Source organism: Papio anubis, chromosome 5 (assembly GCF_008728515.1).
Source record: "Papio anubis isolate 15944 chromosome 5, Panubis1.0, whole genome shotgun sequence".
Classification (NCBI taxonomy): domain Eukaryota; kingdom Metazoa; phylum Chordata; class Mammalia; order Primates; family Cercopithecidae; genus Papio; species Papio anubis.
Window position 1 is genome coordinate 36,345,002 of NC_044980.1, and position 16,694 is coordinate 36,361,695.

Sequence of the window (16,694 nt, forward strand, 5' to 3'; positions counted from 1 at the left end):
TCCCCCAGGCCTTTAGACGGCATGCTTAGGCACTGACAATAGGTTTTCTGGGTCTGTTGTTAGGCTGTCTGGTAGTACACACTCCTGCTTGGAGTGACCAGTGGGGCACAGCAATCCCTAGGCTATGTGGTAGGATGGTGTGGTAGGGCACTTGGTTGGGGTGACATTGTCAGGTCTAGGGTGGTGTGGTAGGGCACTCGGGGGGTGACAGTGTCAGGCATTTTGGGGCTGTCATCAGGTCCCCCTGTTGTTCCAAATGGGTATAGGCTGTGGTAGGTGGGATGGGGGCAATTCCTAGGCCTTCAGATGGTGTGCTGGGGTGCGGCAGGCATTCTGGGGCTGTTTGGTCTCTTTATGTGCGTGTGCCTGAGGTGACTGATGGTGCAGGGGAATCCACAGGACCCTGAGCACTGTGATAGAGAGCACTGGGGTTGCTGGTGCCAGGCCTTGTGAGACTATCCTTAAGGCCTCTGATGTTGTGCACAGATGCAGGCTGTGTTGGGCAGGGCTGGGTGATCCCTATGTCCTGGGTAGTGTCCTTGGGTGGTGGTTGCAGCAGCAGTAGTAGGCAGGGAGAGCCTGTCCTCAGGGCATGTGGACATGAACAGCTCTGCTAAGGGGAAGGTGCCGTGACAGTGGTGGTGAGGGAGATTGATGCCAGTGGCAGCCATCTCAGGCAGATACATCTCAATCTCTGCAGAGCACATGCTTTGTCTCCACTTCCCCTATTCCCTATGGCATTGGCTGCATTGGCTGGGGTGAGCCTGTCCTCAAGGCACATGTACCACAGTCCTACTGTTGTGGGTAGCAGGGTTGCTGTCTGTGGTACCTGCCCCAGGCAGGTGATTCTTAGGCCCTGGTCCCTGGCTGCAGCAGCAGGCAGGGAGAGCCTGCCCTCAGGGCATGTGCTAGTGTGCTGGGGCCTTGCTGCTGGGGGTGGTGGGTGGGCAAGGTTACTCTCAGTGGCAATGACCTGAGGCAGGTGGGTTTGGGCTCTAGGGAGTGTGCACTTTGGCTCCCTTTGTCCTAAAGGCAGCATCCACAGAGCTCTCCGTTGTCCTTTCTTCAGTGTACTGGATGCTGTGTGATCTAGAGTGCTGGGGATATTGCTGCTGTGCTGGGTCTAACTGGGGTCATGTGCTACAACCCTCCCAGTGGATATGAGGGGATGTCATTGGGCCTCCAGGGATGTTGAGATGCAGGTACTGTTTGGCCCCAGAACAGAAAGCAGACTGGTGGGGGCTGGGCTCTCAAATTCGTGCCATGCTGCAGGTGCTTCGGTTTCCAGGTGTGTGTGGAACCTATTGTGAGCTTCCTCTTTAGAAGCTTGTTTATACCAGTCTCAACTTGTCAGGGTTAAGGGGCTGTGCTATGGCTAGGATTGCAGGTATCTACAGGGAGAATCTGGATGCTGGGGATCTTTTACTCACCTTTTCCCCACACTGAGGAGCCCCATAGGACTCCCAGCTCGTTCTGGCTGGGCTGTGTGCCTTGCTTTCTTCTTCTTCAGTGCCTCTCATTTCTCTGCTGAATTCCAGCATTCTCTCTTTGATGCTGTATTTGAAGTGTGATTATCTACTCATTAAGCTTTTCTTTATAGAGGAGGTTAGTGTCTGGTGCTTCTAGTTAGCCATCTTGAAGTCCCCCATAAGCTTTCTTTTATCAATTCATCTAGAGCTGATATTGTTAAGTGCCCTTCTCCAGGATTGTCTTCAACGCTTTTTCTTTTCAACATGAAAGCAATTCTCTGCCATTTATTTTTAAATTACATGACTAAGGTGGAGAAGGCAGGTTCAGGATACCTTAGAATGCTTGGACATTTTAGTGGGAGATATCTCCATTAGCAGACCTTAGTCATGGAAGTTAGAAGAGTTTTCAAATGTTTTATTTATTTTTGAATAGTACATGTAGTCATTCTGATACCCAGCCATTCCAAAAAAATGGCACTTATTATTTGCAGATGAAATATATTAGTCATGTCTTTTTACTGGTGAATACTTTTTCTTAAGAACTTAAAATATTTAATTTTTATTAAAATAACTGTTTTGGGTTTATTTTTATTTTCTTTAGTAAAAGAAAACTGTTAACTTAAGGTTTTAATAATAGATATAACTAAAAAATTGAATGATTTGAAGTACGTTTTATTTCTTTCCATATTCTAAATATTTACCGAAGCTTTTATCTAATAGAAACTTCTTAACATTGGCTTCTACCCTTTTGACTTGTCTCCATCACTTTTGGAGTACTTTCTTACATTTTGGCACAGCAAGATGTTCCAGGGTCATCTTATATTTTCCCTAACTTGATCCTACCTATTTTTCTAGTGATCCGTGGCTTCATTCAACAGGGAAATCAATTTAGAAATTAAGATTTGGCACTCTGGATATATTCATTGCTGTTGGGTGCCGTTGCTTCTAGCCTCAAAAGACAAAGCTAGGAGGGAGATAAACCAATCTAAAAATTAAAATATGTAAAAAATTATGAGTTCATTTGGATACATCTAATTCTAATACAACTTTCTATCCTTTTCCCGTTCCATATTCATAATTCACTTCTCCAACAGTGAAGAACATGGCTTTTAACATCATAATTATATTTACTCATTTGTTCAGTGTTACAGTACATGGAAAGTAGTTTCAGAATTGCTACACCCAAAGCTCTTGTTGTAGTATGAATTCTAAGATGGCTCCTAAGAGTCCCGGCACTTCTCCTTGAATGTAGTTGTGATGGGCATAACTACAAGTATAATGGGCTAGTCACTCCTATGGTTACATTATAGATACAATGGACTTTAAGAAAGGAAGATTGCCTTCAGTGGATCCAGCCCCATCAGGTGAGCACTTAAAAGCAGTTGGGCTCTTCCTGGCAAAAGGTATTCTAAGTGTAGGAGGGACTTGATGTCAGGGAGATTCTCTGCTGCTGGTTTTGAAGATGAAATCAGAACTTGTGAGTGATGAACTTGAATATATAGGCAAGGAGATTTCTAAGCAAAATGTTGAAGTTGCTGCCTGGTTTCTTCTTGCTTCTTATAGTGAAATACGAGAAAACCAAGGGAAGTTTTGTTAAAAGGGAACCAAGACTAGATGATTTAGTTAATTTTTAGCCTATCGAGATGACAAAGGACGCTAACATACAGCAATAACTTCTGAAAACATGGTGTGGAGAAAGCCAGAGATGTGGCTGTATAATAACTTCAGAAAGATCAAAAGGTGAGAGTATTCAGTCACATTGGACTCTTCCAAGAAATTAAGGGTGTGCCTCATAGATCTTCTTAGCCAAACCAGGTGATGTCTAGGAAGCTTAAGAGTATTGCTCCTTAACCAGTTAAACAACAGCTATAGATAAAAAACAGGTTGTTCTGCAAAGATTTGTGGGCATGGCTCTTATCATTACTCAATATGTTTGTTTTTTACAGAATCGCATTAATTTTCTGTTGCTCTATAACAAATTACCAAAAACCAGGGACTTAGTACACCCCCAATTTATTACCTAACAGCTGTTTAGGTCAGAAGTCTGGCACAATGTGGCTACATTTCTCTGCTGAGGGTCTCACAGACTGAAATCAGGATGTCAGTAAGACTGCACTCTATCAGGTCAGCATTCCTAGTGCATTCCTTGCCACGTAGATCCCTCTGTCTTCAAGGTCAGCAAAGGAGAATCTTTCTCATGTTGCTTCTAGTGGAGATTGCATATAGTGTCTAGAAAGCTAAGAGTAGCCCCAGCTGACAGGCAGCAAGCAAATAGAGATCACAGTTCTACAACCACAAGGAACTTGTATTCTGCCAGCAACCAGAATAAACTTGGAAGCAGATTCTTTCCCAGAACCTCTAGAAAATAGTACAGTCCTACTAACATCCTGATTTCAGTCTGTGAGATCCTGAGCAGAGAATCTAGCTACATTGTGCCAGGCTTCTGACCTACGCAGCTGTTAGGTAATAAATCAGAGGTGTACTCAGTCGCTAGGTTTTTAGTAATTTGTTACAGAGTAATGGAAAACTAATGCAGTTCTATAAAAACCAAACATATTAAGTAATGATGAAAGTCCTTGAGGAATTGTTAGGGATTGTGATCAAACAAAGAGCAGGAGTTAGCTTTTGGGTAGGAGGAGAAAATACTTTTTTTTTTTTGAGATGGAGTCTCACTCTGTCGCGCAGTGGCGCGATCTCTGCTCACTGCAACCTCTGCCTCCTGGGTTCGAGTGATTCTCCTGCTTCAGCCTCCCAAGTAGCTGGGATTACAGGCACCCACCACCATACCTGGCTAATTTTTGGATTTTTATTAGAGACAGGGTTTCATCATGTTGATCAGGCTGGTCTCGAACTCCTGACCTCAAATGATCCACCTGCCTCGGCCTCCCAAAGTGCTGGGATTATAGGTGTGAGCCACCGCACCCGGCCGGAGTACTTTTGCACTGGAAATGGAAGGGATAAGAATGAGCTCATATGCAGCTATATTTATAAGTGGTACCCTGAGATAGGAAATGAATAATGCCACCATCTATTAGCAGAGTCATTTCCTAGTTTTGTATTGGGAGATACTGGGATAGGGCCTTCAGTAGAATTGTAAAGACGTAGAATAGCTTTTGATGGTTGTAAGAGAAACATTACTGGAAGAATTATGGAAGTATTATGGGCTACGAAATGTAAATTTGTAGAAACAATCATTCTGCATGTTCATATCCTATTCTTGAGTCTTATTCAGGAGCCTAGGTATTTGGATGGACTACAGTGACTGCAGGGGAGAACAGGGGGAGGTTATTTTGGAATAAAAGCACTTTATTGTAGATTCAACAAAAGGACACTCAGGATTCTGCTGAGAGAGTGGTTAAAGTTTAGGATATTGAAAATTTAAAAATTCAAAAAACTGCAAGATAGGAGGTTGTGTGGCCAGTAAGTGGAATATCTAGAGCCTGAAACATATTTGGTGATAAATATTTGTTAAATCAGTAAATATTGAGAGTTCAGGATTTTAGAAACATATTATGACCATTCATGGTAGTGGCAGAATTAGCCATAGTTGGCACTGCTGAAATATCTTGTAACAAGTCATCAGAATTGAGTAGGCCAAGGAAGATTGAATTTGTTTTTGAGGTATTCAAATGGATATTAAAATTACTCAGGAATTAGACTTGGACGTTAGAATCCTTGGTTTATGCAAGCAAATGACTAAGAGTGTGTTGGGGTTGGCAAACCATGGCCTTGAGGCAAATCCAGCCACCACCCTGTTTTTGTAAATAAAAGTTTTATTGGAACATAGACACATCCATTAATTTACTATTCCCTGTGGCTCCCTTTGAATTGCAGTGGTAGAGCTGAGTAGTTGCAGCAGAGAGCATGTGACCCACAAAGCCTAAAATGTGATCTGATGCTTTAGAAAAAATGTGTGCAAATTCCTGCATTTAAGGTATGAATATTCTCCCCAGCAAAATGTATTCACACAAATTTTTGTTGACCATTTCAGGAGATCTGATAATTCCTGAAAGCTGGTGATTGGAATCTAGTTAAGAACTTTTGGGGCCGGGCGCGGTGGCTCAAGCCTGTAATCCCAGCACTTTGGGAGGCCGAGACGGGCGGATCACGAGGTCGGGAGATCGAGACCATCCTGGTTAACACGGTGAAACCCCGTCTCTACTAAAAAATACAAAAAACTAGCCGGGCGAAGTGGCGGGTGCCTGTAGTCCCAGCTACTCGAGAGGCTGAGGCAGGAGAATGGCGTGAACCCGAGAGGAGGAGCATGCAGTGAGCTGAGATCCGGCCACTGCACTCCAGCCTGGGTGACAGAGCAAGACTCCGTCTCAAAAAAAAAAAAAAAAAAAAAAAGAACTTTTGGATCTCAGTTCCCAGTATATTCCCTGCTGTTTTCCGCTGCATTTTGTCTCTTCTTAGGGGTAGGCTTTGTTAGCTCATCATGCCAAAGGCATGAGTACTTTTATTTTGTGGGTCACGGAGCCCCAAATCATTCAGTAACTACAGATGGCACTGTTACAAAGGGAGCTGTTTTTATAACTCTTGTCATTGGGGCAGCCACAAGAGTACAGGCAGATTATCAGCAATCTCTGTCTCTGTCTCTCTGTCTCTCTCTCTCTCTCTCTCTCTGTCTCTCTCTCTGTGTGTGTGTGTGTGTGTGTGTGTGTGTGTGTGTGTGTTTTGAGGAAACCGGAAACCAATGTTGGTCATGGATAATTAATGTCCTCTCTCAAAGTATAGCATATTATGAGAAATAAATACTTGCTTAATTCTTTTTTCTAGGCTATTTCTAGTTAAGGCTGTTAAATAAAGGAAGAGATATTTTTCAGGAGTGCCTATGTTTAGATAAGGGAAGAAGAGAGAAAAAGTAGTTTATTCGATGAAAAAGTGTTTAGTCACTAACTGTTCTTTAATAGGTGTCTCTTTAAAAGTTTTTCCACTAATGTTAGTCATGGTACTGAATCTGTTTAGATCCATTTAAGAATCCTTAGTTGAACTTCATTTTGTTATGACTAATTTTGGTCACTGTTTTAACACAAGGGCACTTAACATTCCCATTGCCTTTGTCATGCTCCTGTCTTTACAAATAAGAAACAACATTCACAGTCTTGTAGATTTTTTCCATTTAATCTACTATCTGTGTTCTTATTCTGGGTACTTAACAGCGAAGGTGACCACATGTCCTTTTATCCTAATGGGAGGTGAAATCAGCTGGACTTTCTGGGTTGGGTCGGGGACTTGGAGAACTTTTCTGTCTAGCTAAAGGATTGTAAATGCAACAATCAGGGCTTGTGTCTAGCTAAAGGTTTGTAAACGCACCAGTTAGCACTCTGTAAAATGGACCAATCAGCAGGATGTGGGTGGGGCCAAATCAAGGGAATAGAAGCTGGATACCCTAGCCTGCAGTGGCAACCCGCTAGGTTCCACTTCCACGATGTGGATGCTTTGTTCTTTGGCTCTTCACAATAAATCTTGCTGCTGCTCACTCTTTGGGTCTGCATTACCTTTATAAAGAGCTGTAACACTCACTGCGAAGGTCTGCAAAGTCTGCGGCTTCACTCCTGAAGTCAGGGAGACCACGAACCCACCGGAAAGAAGAAACAACTCCGGATGCGCCACCTTTAAGAGACAGTCACTGCGAAGGTCTGCGGCTTCATTCCTGAAGTCAGCGAGACCACGAACCCACTAGATGGAAGAAACTCTGTACACATCTGAACATCTGAAGGAACAAACTCTGGACACACCATCTTTGAGAATTGTAACACTCACTGCTGAGGGTCCATGACTTCATGCTTGAAGTCAGCAAGACCAAGAACCCACCGGAAGGAACCAATTCCGGACACACTAATGTCTTCTGCAATAGGGGTAATTTTCTTTTATTAAAAAATAACCTTTCTATTCCAAGGTGATATCTCAACTCTAAGCAATAAATATCAGTAAAAGAGCTGCTTTCTGGGGTCTGCCTTTAAGACCTGCATGGGTTGAGGGAGTTGTTGGGTTGCTGTTTAGACAAAGTACAAGAAGTATGGTTCTAAGGTTGGAATTGAGTAGCAGCCGTCTGTAGAATTCTTGAGTCTGGGAATGAGGAGAGGAAGCTGGTAAACTAGGAACTGACGTAAGCAGGCTGTGCATTGGATTAAGCGACTAGGCAGAGATGTCAGTGGAGATGGAGCTTAGTTATCAGTGGAGGAGAATGAGAGTACGGTGTAGTGTACAAGATTGGGGAAGACAAGGTAGTTTAGAATCTAAGTCCTCAAAGTCTGGGCATGTCTTGGATTATTGGAATGTTTCTTTTATTGCAAATCATGAACTGGTTTCCTGGCTCAGAGGCAGATATCTAATGGGGCAAAATCAGACCAGATCCCTGTTAACCACTAGTGACTAGAAATTATTTTCTTTCTTTTCTTTCACTCCTCTTTTTTCCTCCCTCCCTGCCTCCTTCTTTCCCTCCCTCCCTCCTTCTTTCCCTCCCTCCCTCTCACCCCCTCCCTCCATCTTCCCTTCATCCTCCCTCCTCCCTCCCTTTTCCCTCCCTCCCTTTTCACTTCCCTTCCCTCTTCCCTTTCCTTTCCTTCTGCATGCAATCTGGCCTTTGGCCACAGTTCTATACTGAGAACTGTGAGGGAGTACAATGAGCTATTTCTTTGCCCTGAAGTTGTTTGCCCTTGATAATAGGTATTTTCTTTTTCTCTTTTTTTTTAAATTTTTTTTTCTTAAGCGTAGGCTGACAAATTTCTACTTTCAAAAGAGATTAATGGGACCCTTGGAAATCCTTTGGATTTAAATCATTTTATTTTTTAGTACTTTGGTTGCACAAATTTTTTTATTTGTTTGGTATTTGGTAAATACCAAAATACCATTTGGTAAATTATTTGGTATTTGAATTAAATGAATATTAATGATGTACCTTGGTTTTTTGGTTTTGAAGTATATTCCTATGCTTGTGCTGATTGTATGGGAAAACTAGGCTAATAGTGTGAATAGAATTGCTTGGTCTGGTGTTGAGTGGAACTTGCCTAGAATGAAATTTTGAGAAATGCTCATTTATAGATAGTGTTGTAGTGATAGGTAAGTTCTTCCTCCATCCAGAGTTCCACTGTACGTTTGGAATGACAGTGATGTACAATGATGTCTTTCTTTCCACTCTGTCTCAATCAGTAAGAACTGGATATTACTTTAATTTAGCCACTGTTTTGTTCTAAAAAGTAAACATTGTAAAAATGAACCTGAAAGGAGTCTTAGGGAGTCTGATCTCACCATATTCATATAATGTGGCAGGTATTTAAAGAGGGGAGGCATCACTAAAGCTATTTATAAACCTGAACTTTTCAAAGTTTTCATAAAGTTTTAACAATTTAAATATCCATACTGCTTCTAGGTATTCAATAAATAAAATTGCATATGTTGTGCTTTCCATAAATTAAAATGCTCAAATGCATCTCAAACCAAGATGGTATTTCCACATCATGCCTATTTAAAAGCAAATATAATAAATACTATTCCTGGTCATAAAACCAGGTAAACTCCCCTACCCCGTTCAGAAGGCAGCAATATCTAGTTTCCCTACACCTATTAATGAGTGCTTTTCTGTTAAAAATCAGAATATGGAAAAAAAGTCAATTTTTTCCCTTACGCACCACTGAGAAACAAGCCTAATCCTCTAAATGTTTTTTAAAAATTTCCTTGCAGTGTTACTTCTAGACAACTGAGTGGGTGGAGAAAGAAAAGTGATAAGGAAAGCGTTTTCATCTTGTACATCTTCCTTCAGCCCCTGAAATTCTCGTCTGACATTTTGTGACATGTATAGTGGTGTCAGCATCTCTTCAAATATAGCTTCCTTCACGTTGGACCCTCTCAAGTTGGCTTCTTGAAGATGATCACACCCAGACAGATCACAGTTCTCTAAATCAGTTCCTGAGGTAGCTGCTCTCAGGTTAATTCCTGTCATCTGACTTCCTTCCATATCCACACCTATCAGATTAGCACCTTCTAAATTGGCTTTAAGACCAGAAGGATCCTCAAAATTACAGTTTCAGAGATGTTCCCTCTTCATTAGAACAGAGCATCTTGACTTCCTGCAGATTTGCACAGTCAAGCACTGATCCGGAGAGATCAGCTCATTCAAGATTTGCACAGCAAAGATTTGCATGTGCAAGACTGCAGCAGCATAAATTGACCATTTTGAGGTTAATGTATCGAAGGTCCCAACGAGAAAGATCAGAACCACTGAAGTTCAAACTCTGGCATCGCAGTTCTGACTTGGTTGGAGTTGCTAGCAGAAATCGGACAAATTCCTTTCGGGATATTGGTGAATGATCCTCCGGTGGTTGAGAATTCTTTATTGCCACTTCTAGGTGTTCAATCAATGAGTCAATACCAAAAAATCTTGCTGCTTCTAACACACCCAATAAATTAATGCCATCATTTACAATGAGCTGTCCATGATGCAGGTAGTTCAAAATAGGTTCAAAGTACTCAGGACTTCGGTCAATTAAGAAAGCTCCTCTATGATCTTGCTTATTTCCCCAGACACCTCTGTCCTTAAGCATGTGGGCCAGCATACTGTCAGGTTCTTTATTCACTAAAGTGCTCCATGTAGTTGTAAAGTACCCCCCTCCTACATTTAATGTTAGCCAGTCTGTGTGGAATCCTAACAATCCTTCCGGAGGCTTAGAATCTGTCTGAAGATCAATAAATGGCTCTTCTTCTCACACAAATAAAACATCATCATCCCTAATCAAAGCAATATCATCAGTCAGTCCACCTTTCTCATTATACACACTGCTGTCTTTTATGCTGAGTTTACTGCTAGCCACAGAAAGCAAATCAGATAAAGTTCCACATATAGCAACCACCTTTCCGTTCTTGGGGCTGCCGTTCAGGAACAGGGTCACCCGCCTCATTTCGCTGCCCCGCTGGGTCCTGACTGAGCCACCACCCTCCTACCTGGTCGTCCTCCCACCTTTTTCTCCTCCCGCCTTTCCCTTCCCTCCACCCACTCGGATTCACCTCCCTTTGCCACCTTCCTGCCCTTGGGGACGCACCACACACACACACACACACTCTGTCCCATACCCAGGGCTTGACCAGTCATCCTACTACTACAGCTTTTAAATATTTCTTACATATTAGCAAACGTAAATTTAAATTTGGTAGGGTGTTTTCCAACTTTTTTTTCTTTTTAAAAATGATTTTGACTATTCTAATTTCTTTACTTTTTCATGTAAATTTTAGAATCACCCTGTCTATATCTACAAATAATCTTGTTAGAATTATTTTGTGGATGCATTCTTTTTGTACATATTTATGGGGTACATGTGATATTATATGTAGAGAATATGTAATCAAGTTTAAATATTTGAGGTATCCATCACCTTGAACATTTATTGTTTCTATGTTGGGAAGATTTCTAGTTTTCCCGTCTAGCTATTTTAGAATACACGAGACATTGTCATTAATTGTAGTCACCCTACTGTGCTGTCAAACATGAGAACTTATTCTTTCTAACTGTGTGTTTGAACCTATCAACGGACTTCTCTTTATCTTCTCCCCTCCCCTACACTTCTTAGACACTGGTAACTATCATTCTAGTCTCTCTGCTTCCACAAGATCACCCTGTTGGAATTTTCTTTGGAATTATTTTGAGTCTAAAGATCAATTTGGAAAATTGAAGTTTTCACTGTTTTGAGGTTTCTGATTTATCAGCACAGTATATCTCCCCACTTATTTAGGCCTTCTGTTTCTTTCACATACATTTTATAGTATATCTACATAGGGATCCTGATTATATTAGATTTATACCGAAGCATTTTGTTTTTTTGAGTTATTACAAATAGGACTGTTTAAAATAGTTTTTGGTTTCTAACTGTTCATTGGTAGTGCATAGAAATTTTATTGCTTTTTTTGAAAAATTTTTTAAATAGATTCCGTGGGATTTTCTACATAAATGGTCATTGTGTCTTGGAATGAATGTTTTACAATCTGAATGCCTTTTATTTTTTTTTCCAGCCTTATTGTACTTACTAGGACTTCCAGATTGACGTTAAATGTGAATGTGGTGGGTTAGGTATCTTTGCTTAAAACCTGACTTTTAGAGACAATATTTGATCTTTTACCATTAAATATGTTGTTAAACTGTAGGTTTTTTGTATGTACCTATTATGGACTGAATGTTTGTATCCCTCAAAAATTTATATATTGAAGCCATCACCTGCAATGTTATAGTATTAGGAGGTGGGGGCCTTTGGGAGATAATTAGTTTAGGTGAGGTCATGAGGGTGGATTCTCTATGATGCGATTAGTGCCCTTCAGAGCCTCCACTCTCCTGACCGTATGAAGATACAGGAGAAGGTGGCCCATCTGCAAGCCGGGAAGAGATCCCTCACCAACTTCCAGAATTATGAGAAATAAATATATGGTGGTTAAGCCACCCAGTCTGTGGTCTTTTGTTATAGCAACCCTAGCTGACTAAGACAATATGCTTTATCAAGTTGAGTAAGTTCTTTTCTATCACTGATTGACTGAGAGTTTTTATCATGAATGGATGTTGAGTTTTGTCGAATGCCTTTTCTGAGTTTTTTATCTTATTCTGTTAATGTGGTTAATTACATTGATTTTGATTGTTAAACCAGACTTGTATTCTTGGAACAAAGCTTTCTTGGTTGCAATGTACTATTCCTTTTACATACTAGTTTAATATTTTTTCAAAGATCTTAGCTTTTATGTTGATGAGGGATGTTGTTTTGTAGCTTTCTTATGTCATATTGTACTTGATTTTGGTATCAGAGTAATTCTAGCTTCGTAAAATGAATTTGGAAGTGTACCTTTCAATTCTCTTTTGGGGAAACTATTGTGAAAAAGTGGTGTTATGTCTTCCTTAAATGTTTGGTAGCGTTTGCCAGTATAGCCAACTGGGCTGGGGTTTTCTTTTCTGTTTTTGAAAGCTTTTAACTATGAATTCAGTATATTTAGTGGATATAGGACTATTCGAACTATTCCTTCCTCTAAGTTACCGAATTTATGTGCATAAGATTATTATAATAGTAATATTTCTTTGGGGTCAGTAGTGATATATCTCCTAATTTTCCCTGAATTGGTTGGTAATTTGTGTCTTCTCTCTTTCCTTTTCTTGTTCTGGCTAAAAGTTTATCAACTTTATTGATTTATTTCCTTCTACTTGCCTTCTTTTTCTAGTATTTTAAGATGGATGCTTTAATTATTAATTTGAGACTTTTCTTATTTTCTAATAGAAGTGCTCTAAGCATTTCTTTCACTGTGTCCTACAACATTGAGATATTATATTTTCATTTTTATTCACTTCACTTGGGATTACCTTTTTGACCCATGGGTTATTAGTGTGATGTTTAAATATACAAGTATTTGAGACTTTTCTTATTGGCTTCTAATTTAATTCTCTTATGATCTAGAAACATACTTAAAAAAAAATTAAAAACAACAAAAAATTTCTGGCCTCAAGTGACCCTCCCACCTTGGCAGCCTCTCAAAGTACTGAGATTATAGGCATGAGCCATCACACCCAGCCCTTGGAAACATATTTTGAATAATTTTAGTTTTTGAAATATCTGATGAAGTGTGTTTTGTGACTTAGAATATGATTTTAGTGCATATTTTGTGTGCACTTGCAAAGAATGTGTACTCACTTGTCAGCACTTAGTGCTGCTGCCTAGTCAAAGTTACTGTCGATCTTTGCATGCCTCATATTAACATCTTCCCAGTTGGACCTATAGATTCTTTTTTGTTTTTTTTCTTTTTCAACAGGCTTTCCTTCACTGAGCAGCCCTATAGATTCTTTTTGTTTGTTTGTTTAAACAGGCCTTCACTGAGCAGCCAGAATATTTTTTTTAAAAAGCATTTAGTTTCTAGCCTGTGCAGCATAGCAGAAACCACATCTCTACAACAAATAAAAAATCAGCTGGGTGTAGTGGTGCTTGCCTTGTAGTCCCAGCTACTTGGGAGGCTGAGGTGGGTGGATCTCTTGAATTCAGGAGGTTGAGGCTGCAGTGAGCTGTGGTGGTCGCACCACTGCACTTGAGCCTTAGCAACAGAGTGAGACTCTCATCTGTAAACAAACAAACACCCCCCCCCTAAAAAAACTTAATAAAATTATTTATTTTGGTATAATTTTAAACTTACAGAATAGCTGTAAGTTAAAAGGGGTATAAAGCTTCTTTATACTTCTTTTTCAGGTTTACCAATTGCTAACATTTTGTCTCATTGCTTTATTTTCACCTTACCCCTTCCTTCCTTTTCCCTCCTCCATTCCTCACTCGACTAATACAGACTAACCCACCTTCCTATCCCGCCTGTATATACACTCTCATATATATATATGTACATGCATATACATATAAATCACATATATATGTGTTTAATTTTCAGCTTTTGAAAGTAAGTTGTAAAGGTCATGCTCTTTTACTCCTAAATTCTTCAGTGAGGTTTTCCTAATAACATTACATTTTCATACATAATCATAATTTTCTTTTTTAAGAGACAGGGTCTTGCTTTGATGCCCAGGCTGGATTAGAATCCCTGGGCTCAAGCAATCCTTCTGCCTCAGCCTCCCTAGTAGCTGGGACTACCAGGCACAAGTTACCATGCCTGGTGGATAGCCATGAATTTAACACTGATAAAATACTATTATCTAAATCACATTCCATATTCATGCTTCACTGATTATCTCAACAGTCTCTCTAATGATTTTTTCACCAGTTCCAGGCTCTGATCAAGATCACACATTGTGTATAATCATCGTATCTGTTGTCTCCTTTAATTGGTAATGGCTTCTCTGCATTATTTGGTCTTTATTTTTCCTTGACGTTTTATGAGGACTGCAGGTCAGTGATTTGATAAAATGTAGAATTTGATTTTACCTCATAGTTTGAATCAGGTTATGCACTTTTAGAAGGACTGTGACAGAAATAATATTGTGTCTTCATTTCTTCGTCATATCAGGAAGTATGTGAGGTCAGTTTCAGTTTGTCCTTGCGTTGGTGATGTTCACCTAGATCACTTGTTTAAGGTGGTGTCTACCAGGTTTTTCCACTATAAAGTTACTGTGTTCTCATTGCAATTATTAAGTAATTTGCAGGGAGATGTTGAGACTTTGTAAATAATCATTTTCAAACTTTCCTCTTCGGTTTTAGCATCTATTGATTCTTTCCTGAATCAGTTATTACTGATTGCAAAATGCTGATCTTTTAACTCTATCATTCATTTTATGTTTATCAGTAGCATTCCACTAAAAGGAAGAGCTTTCTTTGTATATTTATTATATTAGTATACACTCAATGGTTCTTGTCTTAGTCAATGGTTTATAATTAGTTACTATCATTATTTATCTTGATGCCCTAACTATTGCAGATTTAGCCAGCAGAAGGCTCTTCAACATGTGCTTTATCCTTTTAACATGTGTCCATCATCTTTGTAGTACTTTCTTTTCTTTTTTTTTAATACAACAAAATATTCCACGTTCATCTTGCTCCTTTCCTATCCCATCTCTGTAATCGATAATTTTTGCAAGAAGCGCTGGTTCCATTTAGGGGGAGGTGATTGTTAGAGACCAGGATTTCTGTGTTAGTTTTGCTGGAGTATATTACTTCTAGACATTCTTAACATACAGAACTAGAGAATAACTAACACATATATACATATATAACAATTTAATCTACCTAGTAAAAAATCATGAGTTCACATTGCTACCCCTAATTTCTGTTTAACATCAGAGAGTTCGTTCTAGTCTTCCCCCTTTTCGCTTTTGTAACTATCTTCTCCAACAGGGCTAACCCTTACTCTAATTATCCCCAACACATTTCCTTCTTGGCTTAGTTCTTCATTATATTGGAGGCAGTTTCAGAATTGCTAATGTATACCATTGCAAAAAAGAAACAAAAGTATCAATTAGAATTCAGTATTTATTTACAGTTCTTTTGATCTTAGACTGAGAATATGTACTAGGTTCCTAGGGCTATTTTAACTAATTACTACAAACTTTGTGGCTTAAAACAACAGAAATTTATTCTTTTACTATTACAGAGGCCAGAAGGCTGAAATCAAGGTGTTGGCAAGATCAGGGTCTTTCCAATGGCTGTAGGCAAGAATGACCTTTCTTGCCCATTTCAGCTTCTGATGACTTGGGGTATTCCTTGGCTTGTATAATTCCGTTCTCTGCCTCTGTCTTTACATAGCCTTCTCTTTGTGTCTTCTCTTCTCTTTTTAAAATTTTATTTTAATTTTTTTTTCTTGAGACAGGGTCTCACTGTGTTGCCCAGATTGGTGTGTAGTGGTGTGATCTCGGCTCACTGCAGTCTCCATCTCCTGGGCTCAAGCCATCCTCCACCTCAGCCTCCCAAATAACTGGGACTACAGGCACCTGCCACCACACCTGGCTAATTTTTGTATTTTTTGTAGAGATGGGATTTAGCCATGTTGCCTAGGCTGGTCTCTAACTGAGCTCAAGTGATCTGCCTGCCTTGGCCTCCCAAAGTGTTGAGATTACAGGTGTGAGCCACCATGCCCAGTCGTCTTCTATCTCTTATAAGGACATTTAGATTTATCTCTGTCTTCTGTCTCTTATAAGGACATTGGATTTAGAGCCTGCACAGAATCACATCTAGGTTTTTTTGTTTCTGTTTTTGACACAGGGTCTTGCTGTCTTGCTCATGCTGAAGTGCAGTGGTGTGATAATGGCTCACTGCAGCCTCAACCTCTTGGGCCCAAGAGAACCTCCCCTCTCAGCCTTTCGAGTAGCTGCGACAGCCTTTTGAGTAGCTGTGACTACCATTGTGTGCCACCATGCCTGGATAATTTTTTTTCTTTTTTTTTTTGTAGAGATGGGGTTTTGCCATGTTGCCCAGGCTGGTCTCGAACTCCTGAGCTCAAGCAATCTGCCTATCTTGGCCCCCCAAAGAGCTGGGATTACTGGCATGAGGCACCGCACCCAGCCGAGATTCTTAATTATATCTGCAAATACCCTTTCCCAAAAAAAGGTCATGTTTACATGTTCTTGGGATTAGAATATGGACATATCTTTTTGGGAGCCATCAACCCACTTATAGGGTAGATAGTTTTCTAGGGTATTACCTTCTGTTTATTCTTTCAGTATATGTGTTACTCATTTTAAATGTAAGGTTGATTTGTTCCTGTTTATATTCAGTTTTTGGTTGTCCCATCCTTATTTTTTTGTGTGAATATGTAAAATGCTAACACTGT

At 40.0% G+C, this 16,694-nt stretch overlaps 1 protein-coding gene and 1 pseudogene across 5 annotated transcripts in view; one reads left to right on the forward strand and one right to left on the reverse strand.

The window, feature by feature from the left end:
- WDR70 (WD repeat domain 70) overlaps positions 1-16,694 on the forward strand; it is a 381,158-nt gene that overhangs the window by 115,098 nt on the left and 249,366 nt on the right. The gene's annotated exons all lie outside the window — the stretch shown is intronic.
- LOC116275003 lies at positions 9,127-10,369 on the reverse strand (annotated as a pseudogene).